The sequence below is a fragment of the Hyperolius riggenbachi genome, chromosome 2 (genome assembly GCF_040937935.1).
Source record: "Hyperolius riggenbachi isolate aHypRig1 chromosome 2, aHypRig1.pri, whole genome shotgun sequence".
In the NCBI taxonomy this organism is placed as follows: Eukaryota; Metazoa; Chordata; class Amphibia; order Anura; family Hyperoliidae; genus Hyperolius; species Hyperolius riggenbachi.
In genome coordinates, this window is record NC_090647.1 from 473,111,097 (window position 1) to 473,133,965 (window position 22,869).

General features: G+C 44.3%; 1 long non-coding RNA gene across 4 annotated transcripts in view; it reads left to right on the forward strand.

Moving 5' to 3' along the window:
- The window catches only part of LOC137547058 (uncharacterized), a 62,787-nt gene extending 55,367 nt beyond the window's left edge, over window positions 1–7,420 (forward strand). For 3 of the 4 annotated variants that reach the window (XR_011026452.1, XR_011026451.1, XR_011026453.1), the window contains exon 3: window positions 6,699–7,417. This is a non-coding gene — a long non-coding RNA (uncharacterized lncRNA). Of the gene's footprint in view, window positions 1–6,698 lie in introns of all 4 variants that reach the window. The other variant, XR_011026450.1, reaches the window with a different exon arrangement.
- Window positions 7,421–22,869: the final 15,449 nt, after the last annotated feature.

A 22,869-nucleotide genomic window follows, 5' to 3' on the forward strand; every position in this document is an offset into this window, starting at 1 on the left:
TATAATGTGAATAAGGCCTGAAAGTGATTTTTAATTCTAGCAGTTGTAGAGTGATTGTGAATTGCTGCTGATTCCAAACCAGGACTGAAACAGCTCCTGTGGACCCCAGGCCTAAAATTGGACAGCAGATTCATAATAATTGATCCATACCATGCACTGATGAGGATTAACCAGTCCGAAACAGTCTGTATGCATGTTGGATAAGTGTAGCTCTGTTATATTAACATGTTGTTGGCATATCAATGCATTCCAGCAATTCTGGTGGTGTGTTCAGGTTTCAGGGACAAAAAGGGATGATTTGCATTTTCAGCAGTGGTGCACTATGGGGCACCTCATATGAACACTTTAAACTGAATAATGCTAATACCTTTTGTTTTTAAGAAGGCAAAATTCGGTTTTACATAGCATTTTAGTAAGAGGGCTTTTTGATGCTTTTTTTAGCCTCTTACACACTCCTAGGAGTTTCTGGTTCACCATGAGCTTCTAGGCAATCTGTAACTGAAGTTATTCTGCATAACTTTACTCCAAACGTAGGTCTTATGTGTAAAAATCACAATTCCCAACCAGTTCAGAGTTCAGCTGGTACTGGAAGCTTCCATATTGCATACAGTAGGTATACCATTATCCACCTCGGTAAAAAGGCATTGTACTGCTTATAATCACAGTAGCTGACACACAGTAGCTCCCACATGTGTTTAAAAAAAACATTCTTGTCTCCTCTCTCCATCAAGCAATAGCCAGATAGCTTGGTGAGAAGCTGCTGGCTCAGTGGCTGATACGGCTGCATGGAATAGTGAAAGTATCCATATTAACCCTTTGAGGCAATGTTTTTTTTTAAACAGTAGTCTTTTTTTAGAAGTTTTGGACATAATTCTTCTTTAATTTAAAGAACCTAATTTGAGCAATATATTTAAGCTGGCGTCACAATCATACTTATTTTTTATTGCTTCAGTGGATTCTGAATCCCGCACCCAGCGGCAAGCAAGCAGTCTCCAGTTTTGGAGTGCAGTCAGGACACTTTGTCTGCACTTTTCACCATATTCTAGGTAACAGAATCAGAAAGTATTGGTGACAGATAATGAACACAACAGCCAAGCAAGTACCAAAAAGAAGTCAGTGATGCCACCCTCTAAATTCCACTCACTAAAAGGTTTTCTTTAAAGAGGAACTTTAGCTAAAAGGGGAAAAAATAAATCAATACGTTGCAAAGTGAGACGTTAAAAAATATAAGAGAGCCCAAGAAATGACTGATATTCGCCATGTAATTTCTTAATATTGTTTGATCCACAATCAGTCTGCACAGAATCATCTTTAAAACTGGCAGGCATGAATTAAAAAAAGACATCACCAGCTGCCATTATCTATAACCACAACCACTAACATTGTGATAGGCTAAAATGTTGTTTTTTTACAGATAAACCTATGCACAGAGGTAGATACTGGTTGCTTGGCAGTTGAAAACAGCTGTTATTTCCCACAATGCAATGAGGTTCACAGACAGGGAACTGTAAGGACCTAGGTCCTGACATCACACTGTGGGAGGGGTTTCACCACAATATAAGCCATACAAACCCCCCAGATGATCTATTCACAAAAAGGTAAAGGTTTCTGGTGGGAAAGGAGAATCAGTTACTAATTTGGATGAAGTTCTATCCTTGGTCACAGTTAATATTATTATTATTATTATTATTATTTAGTATTTATATAGCGCCGACATATTACGCAGCGCTGTACAGTGTGTGTATGTATATATATATATATATATATATTTTGTCACTAACTGTCCCTCAAAGGAGCTCACAATCTAATCCCTACCATTGCCATATGTCTATATTATGTAGTGTAAGTAATGTAGTCTAGGGCCAATTTTAGGGGGAGCCAATTAACTTATCTGTATGTTTTTGGAATGTGGGAAGAAACCGGAGTGCCCAGAGGAAACCCACGCAGACACGGAGAGAACATACAAACTCTTTGCAGATAGTGCACTGGCTGGGATTCGAACCAGGGACCCAGCGCTGCAAGGCGGGAGAGCTAATCGCTACGCCGCCGTGCTGCCACAGTTCCTCTTTGACGATTAATGCTGTCATTTAAAACAATAGAAAAAGGAGTGGGTACCTCCAAAGTAAAAATATGCTCTTTACTAGATACTCAAGTGTACAGACATCAGCACAGCCAAATGTTTAAGAACGACTGGTGCCATTACTGACACCTAAACAGTGTGAGGAAGGAAAAACCTTGAAACAGCAAGCTGTGCTGCTCAGGCTGTCTGTACAGTTCCGAGTAGAACAGGATTATCCACCTGCCACCTTCTCTGACCTCTCTCCAGAGCCGGGACGAGATCCGCCAGCACCCAAGGCTGGGACACCAAAGTGCTCCCCTCCCCCGTCCCTCCCACCCCAGTTGTCACACAACGATTGCTATTAGACTAAGAGATCCCCCAACACCTTAATCTCTAGTTATCCGGCTTGCAGTCACTGCCGTGTATCCCCTTTTCTTAATTTTCTCTGCTTCAAACACAAAAGGGGAATGATAGCTGAGTGAGTTGTGTGCCTTGTCCTACACTGTGCCCTGAGGCTGGAGCCTCTCTTGCCTCTGCTTGGCCCTCCCTCTCTCCACCTCAGCTTACCAAAAGGACTACAAGGTGGCTCAAATTCTACTACTTTGCCTGAGGCCCCATAATCCATCTCTGGTTCCGAATGTTTAGTCAAGAGCATATATTTTTACTTTGGAGATGCTAATTTTCCTACAGTCTGGAGTGACTTTTAAGGTGCGTACACACGTCAGATAAAAGTCTTTGGAAAATGAAAGATCACAGACCAATTTTACCCCCTTTCATGTAGTATGAGAGCCATACTCTACACAGTCTATTCTATGGAGCTGAACTCCCCATCAGATACAAATCTTTGCAAGATGCTGCACACAAAGATGCTGTACACATTCAACAGATCAGTATCTGCAAAAGATCTATTTCTGCAAAAGATCCATTCCTGCAAAACGCATTCATAGTCTATGATATCTGCAGATCCTCATACACACCTTGTTTAATGGACATTCATCTGCAGATCAGACAATTATCTGCCGATCTGAAGATCCAACCTGGCGGATCTGATCTACAGATAATTGTCCGTTAAACAAGGTGTGTATGAGATCTGCAGATATCATAAACTATGAATGCGTTTTGCAGGAATGGATCTTTTGCAGGAACAGATCTTTTGCAGATACTGTTCTGTTGCATGTGTACAGCGGTCTTTGTGTGCAGCATCTTGCAAAGATTTTTATCTGATGGGGAGTTCAGCTCCATAGAATAGACTGTGTAGAGTATGGCTCACATACTACATGAAAGGGGGTAAAATTGGTCTGTGATCTTTCATTTTCCAAAGACTTTTATCTGACGTGTGTACCCACCTTTAGGTGTGGAGGTCTTCAGTCTTGGCACCGTCTCCCGACCCCCCCCTTGTTCATCGGTGCTGTTCCTACCAATTTTTGTAGTCATTTAAATCATGCACATTTTTAAGATTACATTATATGATAACTACTTTCACAAGTTCTCCTCCTTCGACACCTTGGAATACCATGACATTTGCAAACTGTACATGGCAAAGTGGAGGGTGGGCTGGATGCCTCAAGGGCGTTTGCAATGACTCATCTGTCCACCTCAGAAGCCAGCTCCAAAATGACTGCAGCTGCAGAACACTTGGAAAGTACGATTTTAATCACTATAATGCTATAACGTTGTGAAGTCGTGCATTAGAATGTAGCGGCGTTACTCTACTCTTGGGTGACTGGGTAAATGGGTTTTCCTGACCTGCCTATAATTATGGGAGAAGATTATGGCTTCATATCTGAGCCAGTAAGCGTCACTTGCTCCTTGCAGGAAAGACATCTGCCAGTTCAGTCTTGAAATAACAGCAGACATCAGGCACTTTAGCTCCTTCCAGTATTAAAATAATGACAAGGAGAGCGAGCAGCTACTTCACACCATTGTCTGAGCTGAATGCAGATGAACTTGTCTGCATCACAGTATCCTAGGAATAAGAGGAAAATTCTTCTGTTACCACTTGGGCACATTATTTGTAACTAAAGTGGATTTACCATTTCTAAATCACATTTCTTTTCCAGTTATTTAAGTTCAGCTCCAGCCAAAACTTTTAATGAAGCTGAAGTCACACCAGTACACTTCTTGGACGAGCATGTTGCGCGTCATCACACTGGCCGCTACGGGTCATCAAGTCAGCCGGGGTAAGAGTCTTGCGCATGCTCGGTTCTCTAACTCCGAACCATGCATGCGCAGGACTCTCATGCTGGGCGACTTGATGATGAGTAGCGGGCGGCGTGATGATGTGCAACTGGCGTGTACAGGAAGTGTACTGGCGACTTCAGCCCAATAGTCTCTGAAGAACGGAGCCGCCAGCAGGACCGGGAGAGGAGCCAGGAGGATGCGGCCTACGGTGGGTTGGAGGAAGTCCCAGATAGGTACCAATTTCATTTTTGATGACAGCTCAGGGTCTTTATAAGTGGCCTGCTGTTGGGTTGGGGTGGTCTCATGGTCACACAGTAAAGGTTGCACATATCGCTTCATAGCACTTCTGCTTGCAGTGTTATTGGTGCTGGGAGTATACGATGAATGCATACAGTATTACGGTATGTTTCATATCTCTTGTGGAAGAAATGACGGAGCATCAAAGGAACGTACTGATACTGGAGCGTGTCAGGAATCGGGAAGATTATAAGAGCATTTCTTATTTGTTTGTACTGTGGCGAACCTGGAATAGTGATAAGGATTTTTAGTGACTGTATCCCCCCCCCCCCCCCCTCCTTTGTCTGCGTTCGTCATTTTACGCTTACCGCTTACTCTGTTGCGCAAACACTGTGTTTCAATCCAGATTTTCACCATCACCTGCTTGGCACTTAGCTGAACCTGGAAGCAACAGGTTTCTTCCAAGATTGTGTACCGCCATGCTTCTGTGTCCCCCTGCAGGGATGAAAAGTGCCACACAAAACCAGGTGCCGCTAAAAGCCTACAAATGCTTTCCTGCATGGTTGCAGAAAAACCAAACACATTACAATTTTTTAATATTTTTTCGATTCGACAATTTCAATAGTTTTTTCTGCCCAAATGAAAAGTTAGACTCTGGTAACCAATGTACCACACATCTTGACACAATCATGACAAAAACAATCAAATAAAAGATATACATTAGATATAATATATACATTTTCAATTTTAAATTATTATCATTGTTTATTGGCCGCTCTGTGGCATCACTGCTATGTATTAAAGATAATCTGTAACGTCAAAACGTCCCCTGGGGGGTACTCACCTCGGGTGGGGGAAGCCTCAGGATCCTAATGAGGCTTCCCACGCCGTCCTCTGTCCCTCCGGGGTCTCGCTGCAGCCCTCCGTACAAGATGACGTCAATATTTACCTTCCCTGCGCAGGTGCTCTGACGGCTGTCTGCTCTGAAGTAGGCGGAAATACCTGATCGCCGTCGGGTCTGCTCTACTGCGCAGGCGCAAGTTTCCGGCGCCTGCGCAGTAGAGCGGACCCGACTGAGATCGGGTATTTCGTCTACTTCGGAGCCGAAAGCAGCCACAGCGCCCCCGCTGGAGCCAGCAAAGGTAAATATTGAATTGACAGTCGGGTCTGTCGCCGGCTGTTCGGAGGGCTGCAGCAAGACCCCCGTGGGACAGAGGACGGCGTGGGAATCCTCATTAGGATCCCGAGGCTTTCCCCACCTGAGGTGAGTACCCCCCAGGGGATGTTTTTGATGTTACAGAGTCTCTTTAAGACACACAACACGAACAACTTTAGAAAATATACCTTACATTAAATAATCTGTTCCTCATCAACAACACTACATTTATTACAGTGAACAAATACATTTTATCTAATGTGTCACTTTGACAAATAAAGTTCCTTTGTTCTTGAATGTAAATTTAAAATTAGTTTGAATAAAGGTCCGTACACACGCCGGACTGGAGGCAACAACGGGTCCGTTGTCACCTCCCGCTGGGTGGGCGTTCCAACGACAGTCCGGCGTGTGTACAGTCTGTCTGCAGACTGATACGGCTGTTTCTGAGCGATCCGCCCGGCGGATCGCTCACAAACAGCCGTATCAGTCCGCCGACAGTGCGTACACACGCCGGACTGTCGTTGGAACGCCCACCCAGCGGGAGGTGACAACGGACCCGTCGTTGCCTCCAGTCCGGCATGTGTACGGACCTTTACTTTCATACAACCCACTGCACACCATTCAATTTTTGACAAAAATCTGATTTTTTTTAACCTTTCCAATCAGTTTTAATAGAAAAAAATGTCAATTTTGATTGAATTTATCAATCAAAAAAAAATTCTCTTGTTTTTTTTTTTTCACACAATCGATCGTTTTAATCGAATTGGGGTAAAATTGAACAGAAAAATTGTAACATGTGTGGCCACCATAAGGGTCTTATTTGAACATTAGCCCCTTTTTTTATATGAACATTGGCCCCTTTTCAGATCTACAGAGAGTTACTTCTAAATCCTGAGTGGGGACAGGTCTAATTCTCCCCACCTGCCTATATAGTGGTTGCCTGGATGGTAACCCTGACTTAGATTGAAAGACAGGGACAAATGCAAATGTTTCTATGAATTTTGCAAACCACACCGTAATTTTTTAAGAAAGCAAACAAGTCTCTGTTTTTTCTTGTCTTTATAGGTAGCACTATATGACAGTCCCTGGAAAATACATGAATCATCCAACAAACTGGAGCTGGCAGCTGACAAATATAGTAACACACTCCTGAAATGAAGTAATCCTTCTGTGTAGCCTCCAGGATGTATGGAAGAGACACGGCTTAACTCATGAGTAGCAAGGACACGTAACGTAGCAGCAGAGGAAAGTGATATGCCCTGGAACATGACCTATATAGTGCCGTACAGAACACTCGCTCCTCTCACCATTGCACTTCCCGCAATAGGTCAGCTTAATCTTCATTCCAATCTCAGCCACATTTTACTCTACGTTCTGCTACCAAAGATCACGATGATGAGCTGATATTGCCAAACTGGAACCGCAATAAGATGCATCAGTAGAAGGCAAATGAGGTTAAGAGCTCTACACACTCACGTCCAGCTTTCCTGTAATTAGCAAGAAAGATAAAATAAACCAAATAACTGGAAAAGGAAAAAAAGAATGATTAAGCATTAGAAAGGCCAAATGCTAAAAAAATACTGACTATAAAACACTGTCTACATGACAGATGTAACTACTTTCATAAATGGCAGATTTTATAGTTGGCTGAACTCAGTATCAGTGGCATTTGGCTGTGCAGTTTTCCAAGAATTAATATCTTGTAGTTGCAAACACCAAGTCAGCGCTGTTCATTTTGACTGCAAGATCTACTGTATGTTTTATAAAAAACTAAAGACAGTGGTATAAATTAGGATTTGAATTGTTCAAAGTTTGATAAGACCAGTATATTTCACAGTTATACAGAGACGCCAGAAGAGTAAAAATAGCTAAAACATTTAAAATGATGGAGGCAGTGGTGGACTTACCCATTTGAGGTAGACACAAGATACTGTTGATTTTTTCAACAAAAATAATTTATTTAGATACTCCAGACTAGTGCAACGCATTTCTTGGGCATATCCCACTTCATCAGGCTATAAAAGGGAGCCTATAACTCAGGTCTAATACCAAGCTTAGACAGAGGTGCTAAGCTTGGTATTAGACCTGCATGAGTTATATACTCCCTTTTATAGCCTGATGAAGTGGGATATGCCCATGAAATGCATTGCACTTGTCTGGAGTATGTAAATAAATTATTTTTGTTGAAAAAATCAACAGCATCTTGTGTCTACCTCAAGAGGGTAAGTCCACCACTGCATCCTTAATTTTAAATGTTTTAGCTATTTTTACTCTTCTGGTGCCCCTGTACAACTGTACAATACTTGAATCTACCCATGATGGAGGAGATTTGCCCCCCCCCCCCCCCCAGATCTACAGAGAGTTACTTCTAAATCCTGAGTGGGGACAAGTCTAATTCTCCCCACCTGCCTATATAGTGGTTGCCTGGATGGTGACCCTGACTTGTGAGTATCGTATCATATACTTACCTTTCCACACCCACATTTCCAGTACATACTACACTATACTGGGCTCTCGGTTACTCCTTTTATATACTTCTCTACAAGACCAGTATATATTACTGAATGCATGCTGGGCTCTCCTCCATTAACACCATAATGACATCAGCTTACTTCTAGGGAGGGTATGTAGATCACAGATATGTGATGTCTTGAATATCAGAGATGCTGCCTTTAAAGTTTACCTTCACACTTAAATTTACATACATTTTCAAGCAATGCGGATTCCTCGGCTGGCTGGCCTAGCTGCTGAGCTGCTGTGCTGGGCTTGCGGTTGTGCTGTGCTGAGGTGGTGGTGGTGCTGTGCTGAGATGGAGGTATTGCTGTGCTTGCTGGTGCTGACGCTATGATGCTGGGCTGCCTGGCCTGGCTGGTGGTGATGCTATGCTTACAGTGGTGCTGTGCTGAGATGGAGGTAATGCAGTGCTTGCTGGTGGTGGTGCTATGATGCTGGGCTGCCTGGCCTGGCCTGGTTGGTGGTGATGCTGTGCTAGCAGTTGTACCCTGTTGAGCTGGAGGTAGTGCTGTGTTTGCTGTTGGTGATGCTATGATTCTGGGCTGCTTGGCCTGGCCGGTGGTGAAGCTATGCTGAGCTGGCTGGCGCTGATGCTGTTCTGGCATGGCTGGCGGTGATGTTGAGGCCTGGCTGGTGGTAATGTTGAGACCTGTCTGGTGGTGATGCTGTGCTGGCCTAGCTGGTGGTGTTGCTGAGGCCTGGCTGGTGGTGATACTGAGACCTGGCTGGTGGTGATGCGGAGACCTGGATGGTGGGTATGCTGAGGGCTGGCTAGTCGGTGATGCTGAGACCTGTCTGGTGGTAATGCTGTGCTGGCCTAGCTGGTGGTGTTGCTGAGGCCTGGCTGGTGGTGATACTGAGGTCTGGCTGGTGGTGATGCTGAGACCTGGATGGTGGTTATGCTGAGGACTGACTAGTGATGATGATGATGGGGCCTGGCCTGTGGTGATGCTATGCTGGCATGGCTGGTGGTGATGCTGTGCTGCCCTGGCTGGTGGTTATGCTATGCCACTGGTGATGCTTAGGCCTGGCTGGGAGTGCTGCAGAGGCCTGGCTTGCAGCTATGCTGAGGCCTGACTGGTGGTGATGCTGTCCTGGCATGGCTGGTGGTTATGCTGCGGTGATTCTGGACTGACTATTGGTGATTCTGTGCAGGCCTGGCTGGCGATTATGTTGTCGTGAATGATGTTGGCCTGGCTGGTGGTGATTCTGGTCTGGCTGGTGGCGATACTGTACTAGCCTGACTGGCGGTGATACTGTGCTAGCTGGCCTGGCTGCCATGGTTGTACATTACTAGCTACCGTATCCCAATAGTGTACACAAGACTATAAAGCAAGCTTTGTAGCCTAGAAACTGCCTAGAAACTATATTCCAATAGGCCTTCCACATTTTTGGAAAACATTTGCAAATTCTGCATTGTGATTTTTCTGCATTTAAAAAACTGACAACCCATACCATGTGCAAATCGCACCCAATGGATTCCAATGAAAACATATATGTACTGCATTTTCTATTCAGATATTTGCATACCTTTTTATGTAAACTATACCTGATCTTGTGTCCTGTCTTCCAACTGTAGATATAAAAACATTTATGTCCAAAACACAGTAAAAACATAACCAAAATGCAGGTGGAACGCACATATAAAAACAAAAATGCATAAAAAAAAAACAGATTCAAGTTTGGAAAAAAGCTAGTGGACTCTGACCATGCACCACTTGAACTCTTATACTATCTTTTAGCACATAAAAACAAAGCTTTATGGAAGCTTCATCCCAAATGGATATTAGATAAAGATATAGGGGGAGCGATCTCTATGTCCATTCAAAATTACTGGGACACTAACGAAGGTACCACTGCCACACAAGTCACCTGGGATGCATTTAAAGCTACAATTAGAGGGGAGTATATAAACCAGATTTCAGCCCACAGAAAGGAGCATGGCCTCACACTAACACAGCTAAGTAAAAACGAAGAGCAAGCTACTAAGACATATACTTTCACTCCGGACAAGAACACATACACTGACATGATGCAAAGTAAGCGATTACTGAACCTACACATGACTGATTTATCCAAAACCTCCCTTACCTAATGGCTGTGTTTGAGCAAGATGACAAAAACGGTAAATTACTAGCAAACATTGCACAAAACCCCTCTGAACAGTCAAATATTCCAGAAATTAGACTAGAAACTGGTGATACAACAGCTAAACCTCCTCCTAAAATCCTGAGATCCTATCACAATTTCAACAGTATTATAAAGATTTATATACTTCTAAATTTACGGGTGAAGATGCACAAATCCATAGTCTCCTTTCTCAAATAGCACTTCCAATGTTAGACGCTGATTCATCACAAGCACTAGATAATGATACAACAGAGGAAGAGGTAATAGGCACAACAGCATTCCCATCACAGAAATCTCCAGGCCCTGATGGGATACCCATCGAATTTTACAAAAGACATATCAGAATATTGGCCCCTCACCTAACAAAATAGTACAATCACAGCTTGTCTGGCAATGGATTACCTAAAACTCTTTCCCAAGCACACGTAATCCTTATACGTAAGCCGGATAAGGACCCACTTGAATGCAGCTCATATCGTCCCATCTCCCTCCTAAACAATGACCAAAAAATACTCGCTGAATACTATTCACCAGCGTAAATAAGTTTATAACTGACATAATAGAACCCGATCAGACAGGATTCATGCCACAAAAGAAAACTGATATTAATATAAGACGAATCTATACACACATTCAATTATTTTCAGACATACCATACCATAGACGGTAACGGGCCTAATGACCAGTATAGTATATTATAGCAATTATTCTTTCGTACACCTTAAACAAAGTAGATGAGTGTTAAACCTTGCAACCTTACCAGTAACTATCAGGGGCGTCGCTAGCCCTATTTTGGGGGGCCCGTGCCCCCAACATGTTCTGTGGTGCCCCAATCTATTTCCAGGGGTGCCCCAGCCCCGCTGCCAGACAGCCCAGCGTGAGTGAGACCTCGATCAGCCAGCGACCAGTTAGAGAGGGCGCTAGGACCTAACGGACACCGCTGATGTGTGGAAGTGACATCACTTTCGCATATTTGCGCCTAGCGCCCGCTCTAACTGGTCAGGTCGCCCGCTGATCGAGATCTGAAGCTGCTGGCTGCGAGGTGAGGAGCGCACCTATCACTCACTACCTAACGGGGGTCCCTGTCGCTACCTAACGGGGTTCCCTGTCACTCACTACCTAACGGGGGTCCCTGCTGTCACTACCTAACTGGGGGTCCCTGCTGTCACTCACTACCTAACTGGGGTTCCCTGCTGTCACTCACTACCTAACTGGGGGTCCCTGTTACTACCTAACTGGGGGTCCCTGCTGTCACTCACTACCTAACTGGGGGTCCCTGCTGTCACTCACTAACTAACTGGGGGTCCCTGCTGTCACTCACTACCTAACTGGGGGTCCCTGTTACTCAGTACCTAACTGGAGGTCCCTGCTGTCACTTACTACCTAACCTGGGGGTCCATGTTACTCACTACCTAAACTGGGGGGTGCCTGTCACTTCCTAAACTAGGGGCTCCTGTCACTACTTGAACTGGGGGGTCCCTGTCACTACTTGAACTGGGGGGGCACCTGTCACTACATACACTGGGGGGCTCCTGTCACTACCTAAACTGGGGGACTCCTGGCGCTACCTTAACTAGGGGGCACCTGTCACTACCTAAACTATCCAGGCCAGCCAGCCCAGAATCACTGTCAAAGGCCACAGCATCACCACCAGTCAGGCCAGTATTTACTTCAACCAGCCAAGCACAGCCCAGAATTACCGCTAGCCAGGTCACAGCATCACCGCCAGCCAGGCCACAGCATCACTACCAGCCCTTTCAGCCCACACATCATCCCCAATCCAGCCAAAATCAGTATTGCCAGGCACAGCAGCCAGTAGAGGAGAATTCAGAAGCCAGGAGAGAAGTGTCTACCATATTAAGGGGGCATTCTGCCTATTTATGTGAAATGCTGTCTATTTATGTGCCTCATGACTGCTGAATTTGTCTTGTTGGGGGCCTCATGATTTGTTGAGGGCCTCATGATTGCTGAATTTGTCTTGTTGGGGGCCTCATGATTGCTGAATTTGTCATGTTGGGGGCCTCATGATTGCTGAATTTGTCTTGTTGGAGGCCTCACGATTGCTGAATTTGTCATGTTGGGGGCCTCATGATTGCTGAATTTGTCTTGATAAGGGCCTCATGATTGCTGAATTTGTCTTGTTGGGGGTCACATGATTGCTAACTGCAAGACTATGGGAAAAGCTGAATCCTCATCATATGAGACAATCGCATGAAACCTACTTTTTTATCTTTTTTAAAACAGCAAATAAAACTGGGAGGTTCTAAAAAAAATGAATCCATGTTTTTCAGGTGTACGATAGATAACATTTTTATCTTCATAGTTTATTTTCAACTTGGATTTTCCATAATGTTCATGTATGTGTTAAAACGTTTGTACAGTATTTAGTTTAAATTGCTGTTGCCACTTTGCGATAGATAAGTGACTTTTGGGTTGCAGTTTGGGCACTCTGCCTCCAAAAGGTTCACCACCACTGTCCTAATCTAATGTCCCACCATTGCTAGGTTCATGTAAATTTGTCTCCACCCGTGACCACACCCACATTCTGGTCCATAGCCACACCTATTTAACGTTACCCTCATATTTTCCGGCGCGGTAGCTGCAGTGTGCTGATCTTTGCTGCCTACAGTATGTACAGTATAAGCATTTCTCTAGTGCCTGCAGTGTGTGCTGATTTACCTCCAGTGTGTACAGTATAAGGTGTTAAGGTGGCCACACGATACAATAAAATGATCCGATTTTACAGCAATTAGATAAAAATGATCGGATCTCCCGAAAAAATCGAAAGCTTTTTTTTTTCTCATTCGACTGAAAAATCCCATATACATCTTTGATCTATGCCTATACTGATTGTAAATTAAATAAAGGACAGGGGGCTCCATCCAATATTTCGATGGGCAGGCCCGTTATCTGTAGCTTACACCGCTGCTAAGTTCATGTACATTTGGCCCCACCCATGGTCACGCCCACTAACTGCATGACCACGCCCATTTATTGCTGAGGCGCGCTGTGCATGTACCCCCACCCCTGGTGCCCACAGGTGCCCCCAATCTCCAAGGACCCTAGGAACGCCCCTGGTAACTATTATAATGGTTATTATCATAATCACTGATACTAGCTATGACTATTAATATTGTCAATAGCAGTGGTAATAATTATAGTAATAACATTAACTAGTAATTTCTCCCATTCAGGGGTGTAGCTAGAGGGGAACTACTAACCTTCCCTTCCTCCGATACAGGGGACTATACTTCAGATGAGGTGTTTGTGTGGTTACACTTGTTATGGGTGGGAAGATCATGATGGCCACACTTGTTTTATGACCCTTGTGAGATGGGCCCCAAGGCCGTGAAGGGCACCAAGGGAGGCAAGGGAAGCGGTGTGAACATTTAGTCACTAATCCCAATACTTAACAGGCGCTAGAGAGCAGCATCTCACAGAGCCTGCACCAGCGCATGCACATGCAACTTAAAGAGAACCTCCAGAGTGCCGGATTATTCGTTCCACAATCCAAAAACAGTTATAGTAAAATAGTCTAAAATTAAACTGTAAACAAGACTTTCACTATAACTAACAGAATCGTTGGCTCGCCCCAGCCTTTTATTGTGTGTGGCTTTATCAAGGAACTTATCCAATGACATTTACTTTTGAGGATTTCATGGAAAAGTGACTTTGCACAGTCTCTACACTCAGATTAAGTACCATTAAAGTGGACCTGACAGGACTGAAGAAATACATAGAGGAATGCACCCTGTATGTATTTAGAGAGTTTAGCCTAATTCCCCCTCATTTGTGTCTAATCACAAGTTGTAAACTGACCCCCCCCCCGGTATCACATGACTGCCTATGGCAGATAAGGCCATTTGAAAGCACAGAAGGTTAACAATAAGTCTGCTTCCATGAATCAGGAAGTAGAAACAGCGCAGATTTAGTTTAGGATGTGTATCAGCTGTAACAAATAATTTTTTTTGTTTAAAGAGAACCTGAACTGAAATTAAAAGTCAAAATAACCATACACAGGTCATACTTACCTCCTGTGTAGTCTACTCACCAATCTCTTTCTCCTCTCCTGCGTCCCGTTTGTCCACTGTGATCAACGAAACTCTCCATCCTCCATTTTAAAAATGGCCATTATCCCATAACAGCTTCCTGGTCAGCACACTGTTAAACTGTACTATCGCCCAATTGAGCTATAGGGAAACATGGACATTACCTTGCACATTCAGTTGTAACTGACAGCAGCTAATATATAACTGACAGCAACTGGTATATTTCAGTTGTGACAAAATATTGTCAGAACTGAAAGGGATCACTGTAAGAAGAAATTGGTGGGCTTCTGAGAAGAACAGATTGGCGAGGTTAGTATGTAATATTAATTTGCAGCTACGTCATGTGTTTATTTTAAATGATTTTACTTGCTTCGGGTTCCCTTTAAGACTGCATTTCCACTTGTGCGGTGCGAACCGCTGCGGTAAAAATCCGCATGCAGATGCAAATTTCGCATGCGGGTCTATGCGAATTTTCATGCGAATTGACATGCGAATTCGCATGGATGACGATGTATGCGAATTTAACCATGGCAGTGCTGGTGTGCTTTTCCATTGTTTCTATGCGAATTCGCATGAAAATTCGCATACCTAAACCTCATGCGAATTTCCTATTAAATACATTGTATGCGATTCGCATAGCGGTATGCGAATTCTGATGGCTCTGCCATGCAAATTTTTTCTGCACAGAAAAACGCAAAGGAATCCTGACAAGTGGAAACAGTCCCATTCACTTGTATTGCTATATGAATTTGCATGCGAAAAACGCATGCAAATTTGCAATAGTGGAAATGGGCCCTAAAGGTTGTTTTGCTGTTACCTGTTCTCCTACAAAACCTGCACCTGGTAAAGCACCTGGTAAAGCTTGTATGTCAAGGCGTTGCTTGTATATCAAGTTAAAATGTCACTAAATGTTTTGCTTGTATTGCAAAGCACTCTCAAACCAAGTCACTCTCAATCCAAAGTTTTACTGTACTTGTAAATGGCTTTTGAGCTAACAGAAAAGGAGAGAGGTCTGATAATTTTGCCATTCATACTTTTTTTCATAAGTAAGCATCTAAATTAAATGTATTAAATGGCATGGTTTTTAAAACATGCTGAACTTGCTAATGTGGCTGGTTTGCAGCAGGGGGGCGGTTAAGGATATTCGTCCATAATGGGGAGGGGTGGGTCGTTTAAGATTAGGCGTGTGGGGGGTTAAGGTTAAGCATGGAGGTGCAGATTGAGTTCCATTTCACAGAGCCACGGTATAATAAACCTAAAACGCAGAGGATTAGCAAAAAATAAAAAATAGACTGACATAGACAAAACACAAAATAAGGCAGGCAGTAAAATTTGTTTGTTGCCATAGAATCAATAATCAGGAAGGCAGGCGGGAAATAGAAATTGTCCATAGAGCTCCTGCATCTCATTCTACAATTTTTTTTTCCACTTCTTTCTGTTTGTGTTTTTTATTGGATTTTTGGGGGCATTATTTGTAAGTAGGAGCTTTACCATGTGCAGGTTTTGTAGGAGAACCCTGAACATCTGACAGATATAAGTTTGGACATATTATTGAGAAGAATAAGGGTTCATTTTGGTTATTATCTACCCAGAAGCACTGGTAATTATGCCTCCCCCCTCCTTACGCATTTTTTTTTTTTTTTTGTATTCTGACTGCTGAAGAAAAAAAGGTAGGAAAAAAGGATAGATGTGACCTAATTGGTACAGAGAAACACAGTCCTTGTGCTGACTAGGCTACGTGCCACCCAATCCGACATGGCTATCTCAACCATCTGCTGCCTTCAGCACTCACTGCTCAAATGTGCTTGCTTTTAAAGTCTGCTCCATGGGCAGCTGAAAACAGTGAATTCACCCCGTCAGCTGCTCCCGTTCACTGGCCAAACAAGCAGTGGTGAGCAGGTAGTAGAAATCTGACATTATCGACAGTTTTTGGGCTAGTCCACCTCTCCATAGGGGATTCTCAGCATGGCCTTCATTCTTTATAAAGGCACTCCGTGAACAAGATTTATACAAAGATGCTGGCTAGCCTCTGTGCTTGCTGCACACTTTTTGGCAGTTGGACGGAGCAACTCGATGGACGTATGTCTTTTTTCAACCAAAATAACTATGTAACTGCATGTAACTGCCGTTCACTAAATGCATTTGAAAATAAAGAAAACCCTGAGAAACCCCATGGGGAGATAGGCTAGTCCAAAACCTGTTGGACCTGTCAGATTTCTACTACTTGCTCTAAGTGACAGCAACATAGGATAAAAGTAATGTATGGTTCATTTTACTCTGGAAGAAACTTACTTCTAATCTGTATAGGTTTACATAAATTTTAAATTTTAAGATTTTCGCAACAGTGGTCCTTTAAATGTTTGCATGTATCTTCATTGTGCAGTAAACAGCGGTTATGTGAGCGCCATTACAAGTTATGGTCTTCCAGTGATAGCCTGGCTCCCCATGGCAGGCTCAGGATAGTCTGCCATCCAAGCTATGCCACTCAATGCCTGTGCCACCATCTCCATTGACCTTCATAAAAGGGAGGTAGAGGGGCTGGAGGCCTTGCTCCTCTACCCAGAGATTGATTAAGATGAAACGTGGCCCTAGGCTAGTAATTTTGGGCCTATCCTTGGTGTCCACCTAGCTCTTTGGGTAAGATTTTGTGGGGGCTCACATGTGCATGCCTCTATCTTAGCAAATGAGAGATTAATTCAACTTCTACATTTTATGCCAAGCATAGCTTACCCCACTCAGGCTCTCTAGAACCAGGGCAGATTACCCCCTCCAGTTTGCCTACTGGGTATTTTGCCCAAAAATCAGTACTCCAAATTTGAAAGTATTCTGCTCAGGGAGTCCCTGCTTTAAGGGTTATAACCATGGGTTTGATCACCCCAACGCCAGCTGTTCCTAAAATCATCAAATGGTTGTTGCAGGTAAACAAAATATTACTATTTATTAAACTAATTTATACTCACAGAGGTTGTCCTGGGAAATTCAATAAAGTTTGGGATAAATAAGTAATGTTGCCTTTAACCAGGCATGGGCAAACTTGGCCCTCCAGCTGTTAAGGAACTACAAGTCCCACAATGCATTGCAGGAGTCTGACAGCCACAGTCATGACCCATAAAGGCAAATGCATTGTGGGACTTGTAGTTCCGTAACAGCTGGAGGGCCGAGTTTGCCCATGCCTAACTGTTCATAATACGCACATCCGTTTTTTATGACAATGGTTAATGATCAGATAAGAATGTTCTTTATTTGTCCCCTATACTCAATTTTGGCAAATTATATACTTTCAACAGTCTTCATTCCACCATAACTGTTAAAGCGAACCCAAACCAAACAATTTTTAATTCAAAATATTTAGTTGCACCACTCTGACACATACAAAGATAAACACTCCTTCAAGCCTATGAGCATTTCAGTGCATACGTTTCACCCTACTCTTTGCATAATTAGGATTATACAGGTGGCAGCCATTAGCAATTCCTCCTTTGCCGGACACAGAGATGGCCCGAACTGTTCGCCGGCGAAAGGTTCCCGGAAACTTCCGTGGTTCACGTTCGCGGAGAACCACAAACTTTTCCGGAAGTTCGATTCGCCCCCATAGTGCATCATTAGGGTCAATTTTGACCCTCTACATCACAGTCAGCAGGCACATTGTAGCGAATCAGGCTACACTCCCTCCCGGAGCCACTCCCCCCCCCCCCCTTATAAAAGGCAGGCAGCGTCAGGCATTAGACTCAATTGTGTGCCTACAGTAATTAGAGAAGGGAGAGCTGCTGCAGACTCTCATAGGGAAAGCTTAGTTAGGCTCTTGTAGGCTTGTTAGCTTGCTCCTTGCTGATTCTTATTGCTAAAAAAAAGCACCCCTCAACAGCTCTTTTATGAGCTAATGTTGTTGTGTGTGTGTGTGTGTGTGTGTGTGTGTGTGTGTGTGTGTGTGTGTGTGTGTGTGTGTGTGTGTGTGTGTGTGTGTGTGTGTGTGTGTGTGTGTGTGTGTGTCGCGCCCACTTGCATTATATACAGCCCTGTCAGTCAGTCGCAGCTGGTCTTTGGCACCTTAATTCCTACTGTGCCACTGCCAGGCCCAGCACATTCAGTGACTACCTGTGTGTGTACAGGCAGCTGCACATTTGTAATCCCATCCCAATCACTGCACCTGTTCACTGTTTAGTGCACCTACCTACCTATACCTACGTGAGCGCACGCATTGTTAATACCACCAGTCATTACACCTGTCATTGCAGTCCGTGTGTGTGACAGGCAGATGCACATTTGTAATCCCAATCACTGCACCTGTTCACTGTTCAGTGCACCTACCTACCTATACCTACGTGAGCACATGCATTGTTAATACCACCAGTCATTGCACCTGTCATTGCAGTCCGTGTGTGTGACAGGCAGCTGCACATTTGTAATACCAGTCACTGCAACCTGTTCACTGCACCTGTGTAACCGCACATTGTTGTACCAACAGTCACTGCATACCCGTTCACTGCACCTGTGTAACTGTACATTGTATTAGTCAAGTCAATGCATACCTTTCACTTCATCCCCCCAATATGGACAAAACAAAAGGCACAGCCAGAGGCAGGCCACCTGGCAGGTCTGCTCAAGGTCGCGCTGTCGTGATTTCATGCTGCCCTCGACCAAAGTACAGTGTTCAGAAGACGGCACGTGCCATCAACCCCCAATATTGTCAGGATGTAGTTGACTAACTCAGAACACCTCATCTTTCTCAACTTCCGCATGGAAGCGTGACATATCTTCCTCCTCCTGCTCTGATTCTGGCACCCCACTTAACACTCAGTCGGCCGCCACCACCAAAGTGCCATCACCCCAGGGCTCAGCGGTGTGGAAATTTGTGTGTGTGTCTGCCTCAGATGAGAGCAATGCCATCTGTACTCTCTGCCACCAAAAATTGAGCTGTGGAAAGACCAAGACCCGCGTAGGGACAACTACCTTACGAAGGCATATGATTACAAAGCACAAACTGCAATGGAATGACCACCTGAGGAAAAGCAGCACACAAAAGCAAAGCCACACACCGCAGTGGAAGATACCAGGCTGCAATTTTTTTCTAAAAAAAGCCGATACCTAAACTGTACCATGATGTTGAAAGGCAAATGGTGACATCTCTGGCACACAGCGTTGGGTTAAGGGTCCACCTAACCACAGATGCCTGGTCTGCAAAGCACGCTCAGGCCTGCCCGAAGACTAAGTCAGTCCCCACACACAGCATCTCTGCCTGCACGCCGTGTGACTGCCTGCCCAAAGACTAAGTCGGTGCCCACACAACATCTCTGCCTGCAGGCGGATTCCTGAATTTTTTAGGCCGCTGCTAGCAGCGACCGCTATAATAATTTTTCTGGTGCGTGTACATGCCTAAAAAGTGGGATCAGCGCATCACCAGGCCGCCTCCGATCAGAGATGCGCTGAGCCCCCCCAGAGACTGCAAATGCACCTTGAACCCAAACTGCATATACACCAAAAGCAAAGCTGTTAAGTGGGAGCGGCTGACCAAAAATGAATTAAATTAGTACATAGCAAGGAAATGAACAGCGCTACTTAAAAACAGATGAGTGCCTACCTGCAAAAGCCCCACTTATGGGATAAAATACACACTGAGCATACACATGACCTGTCTACCACTGGAGGATGTTGGTTTCCTGTAACAGCTTGCATGCAACTTGTTAAGTACTCGTCCCTCCCACTGCGAAGAAGTCAATCCTCCATGGGAGGGGACCTAACACTAACTAAATCCTACCTATGCATATGCATAGCCTGGGCGCGCTACCAAGTAAAATGGGGGACACGGCTGTCCCCCTGGGGGACGAGAGCGATCGGCTCTCATAGGCAGAAGCCTATGACAGCCGATCGCATGATTGGCTGGGTGCAGGGAGGGAGGGAATAACAAAAAAAGAAGAAGCATATTTTGTTTAAAAAACGGAGATAAATATTTATAAAAAAAAAAAAACTTGCGGGTGATCAGACCCCACCAACAGGGGGGGGGGGGGGGGGATCACTCGTGTGCTGTGTTGTACGGTCCTGCAGCTTGGCCTTAAAGTAGTTAATTAACCCGAAGGGGAAACGGCGATTCCCGACGATAAAATGCGCCGGGACGCGTCGTACCGCAACGTATCGAAACGCAGCATCGGATGTGAAAGGTAAAAGGAAAGTCTATGGACTTTCCTTTTACCTTGGTTAATGCAAAGTATAGACTTTGCGTTAAAACGCAGAAAATGGGCTCTGGTGTGAAAGAGCCCTGACTGTAAATCAAAGAGAACATAAATGCAAAGATGATAAAGATGCATTGCAAATGTATTACAAATGCTTCTGATATTCATGTTGCCTTCCCTTGCAGAAAAAAACAGGACCACTTGATCAAGACATCAAATGGTAAATGTTGTACTTGTCTGATCAGTTTTCACACTGTAAACCGGAGGTAGCGGTGCAATGCGATCGGATGAAAAAAAATTAAAACTAGCCTTCGGGGATTTCTGCGGTAATCCCCCTTCTGTCTGAAAGCCAAACAGGAAGTGGAGCTCTCTAGCACTCACTTTCTGCGCCGAAATACTAACTGTGTTGAAATGTATTGAAAAAATACGCTTCTGCACATACGCGCCTCAACATCATCGCAAAAAAACATTTTAAAAAAGCTGCATCGCCATAGACTTAGGCTGGTTTCACAGTGGGACGTTAAAGTCCCACGTTACTTGTTACAGCAGCCAGTAACGCAGCCTAACTCACAGCACTGTAAAATCAATGTGCTGTTCACAGTGCACACGTTGCTTTACATTGTAACGCTACACGTTTAAACAAAGTGCTGCATGCTGACTGTACATTATACTGGGCTAAGCCACGTTAGACTGTTTGCACATGCTCAGTAATGTTGGAGGAGGAGGTCTCCCCTCCTCCTCAGCAGCCAGCCACATGGCTAATTAATATTCACTGCACTGTGGTGACTCATGGTGGGACTGTAGTGTTGTTCGGATCATGAACGAATAGTTCATTTGATCCGGATCTTTTTTGTGAGTCGAATCACCAGGATCACCACAATGAAAGATTCGAGTTCACAGTGGATGTCTGTCTGAAAGAAACGGGAACATACAGATAGGGTTGCCAGGTGTCCGGTTTTAGACCGGACAGTCCGGTTTTTGGCCGCTGTGTCCTGTCCAAAAAGGCATGTTAAACCGGACAATTAAGATGTCCGGTTTTATGCCTTTTGCCACTTGCCGCCACCCGTCCGCCAGCGCTGCGCGACCGCTGATTCGCTGCCTGGCTGTCAGTCAAAGGCACAGCCAGCCAGCTTACGCGGCGTAAGTTACGCCAGCTTAAGTACCGCCCCCGAGCCCGCGCTTCCCGATGTTGCTACGGCAACGCCAACGCTGCGTTGCCAACGCATGCATGACGTGCGTCACTCACGTCATTTGCAATGCGATTCTGCATCTGCGAAGGAAGCAAGGTAAGGTCAGGAGTCTGGAGATATGGTGAGTGAGTGACCCATAATTCTCTGGTTGTATTTCCGCTCTTTGTGTGCATTGGCTCCGCTCTATCTCCCCTCCGTATAGTCCAAGCGTGACTTTCAATCTCATTCAATCTCGCCTGAGCCCGCTGCTTACTATACTTTACACTTGAATTCATACTATTGTACAACGCAATTTATACTGTTATACTGTTATATTTGCTCAAAATGTGTACATACATGTATGCGCAGATTTATATTTTAACTTTATGCCTATGTATGTCCACTTTTTTGTTCTCAATAAAAAATTTTGGTGGGAAAAAAAAAATAAATTTTAAAACTTTCCGCAAGAAATCGACCACTTCACTGTGCAAAAACGCCATAAATGCATTGCATTATTTGCATACTTTTCCAGTTTTGTAATAGTTTTCTGCTCTGTCTCTTATTATGTGCATTTACTGGTGAAAAGCGGTCTCTTATTATGTGCATTTACTGGTGAAAAGTGGTCTCTTATGTGCATGTACTGGTGAGGACAGTTAGTGACATGGCTATGTACTCTGTAATGTGCTGCAGAAGATGTCAGTGCGATATAAATACTGTAAAAAAAACATTTTTTAAAAAGCCCATTGCTTAGCCCCACTCTACATAAAAGTGCGCTTCTGACTCCGCCCCTAACTCCACCCCCTGTCCGGTTTTCTCCATCAGCCGACCTGGCAACCCTACATACAGAATGTACAGTGCAGGGAAAGTCCAGTCCTTCTAGTCATTTCACCCAGTCTGCTTCCCTAGTAAAATGATTCAAATGATTCGGTTCAAAGATCTGGATCTTTTCAATGATCCGATTCAAATGATCTGAATCCTTAAAAAGATCCGGACTGCCTATCACTAACCTGGAGCGGCTGCTTTGAGAGCTGCATAATGCAGCTCAATCTGACATCCAACTTCAACACCACCATGCGTTGCGTTAGGGGCACGTTATGCGACCATAATGTCCCCTAAAACGCAACGTCTTGGTGGGAAAATAGACTTACAGGACTTCCAGTCCACCACATGTCGCTACTTATGTTGCCCGACAACGTATGGATGCTCT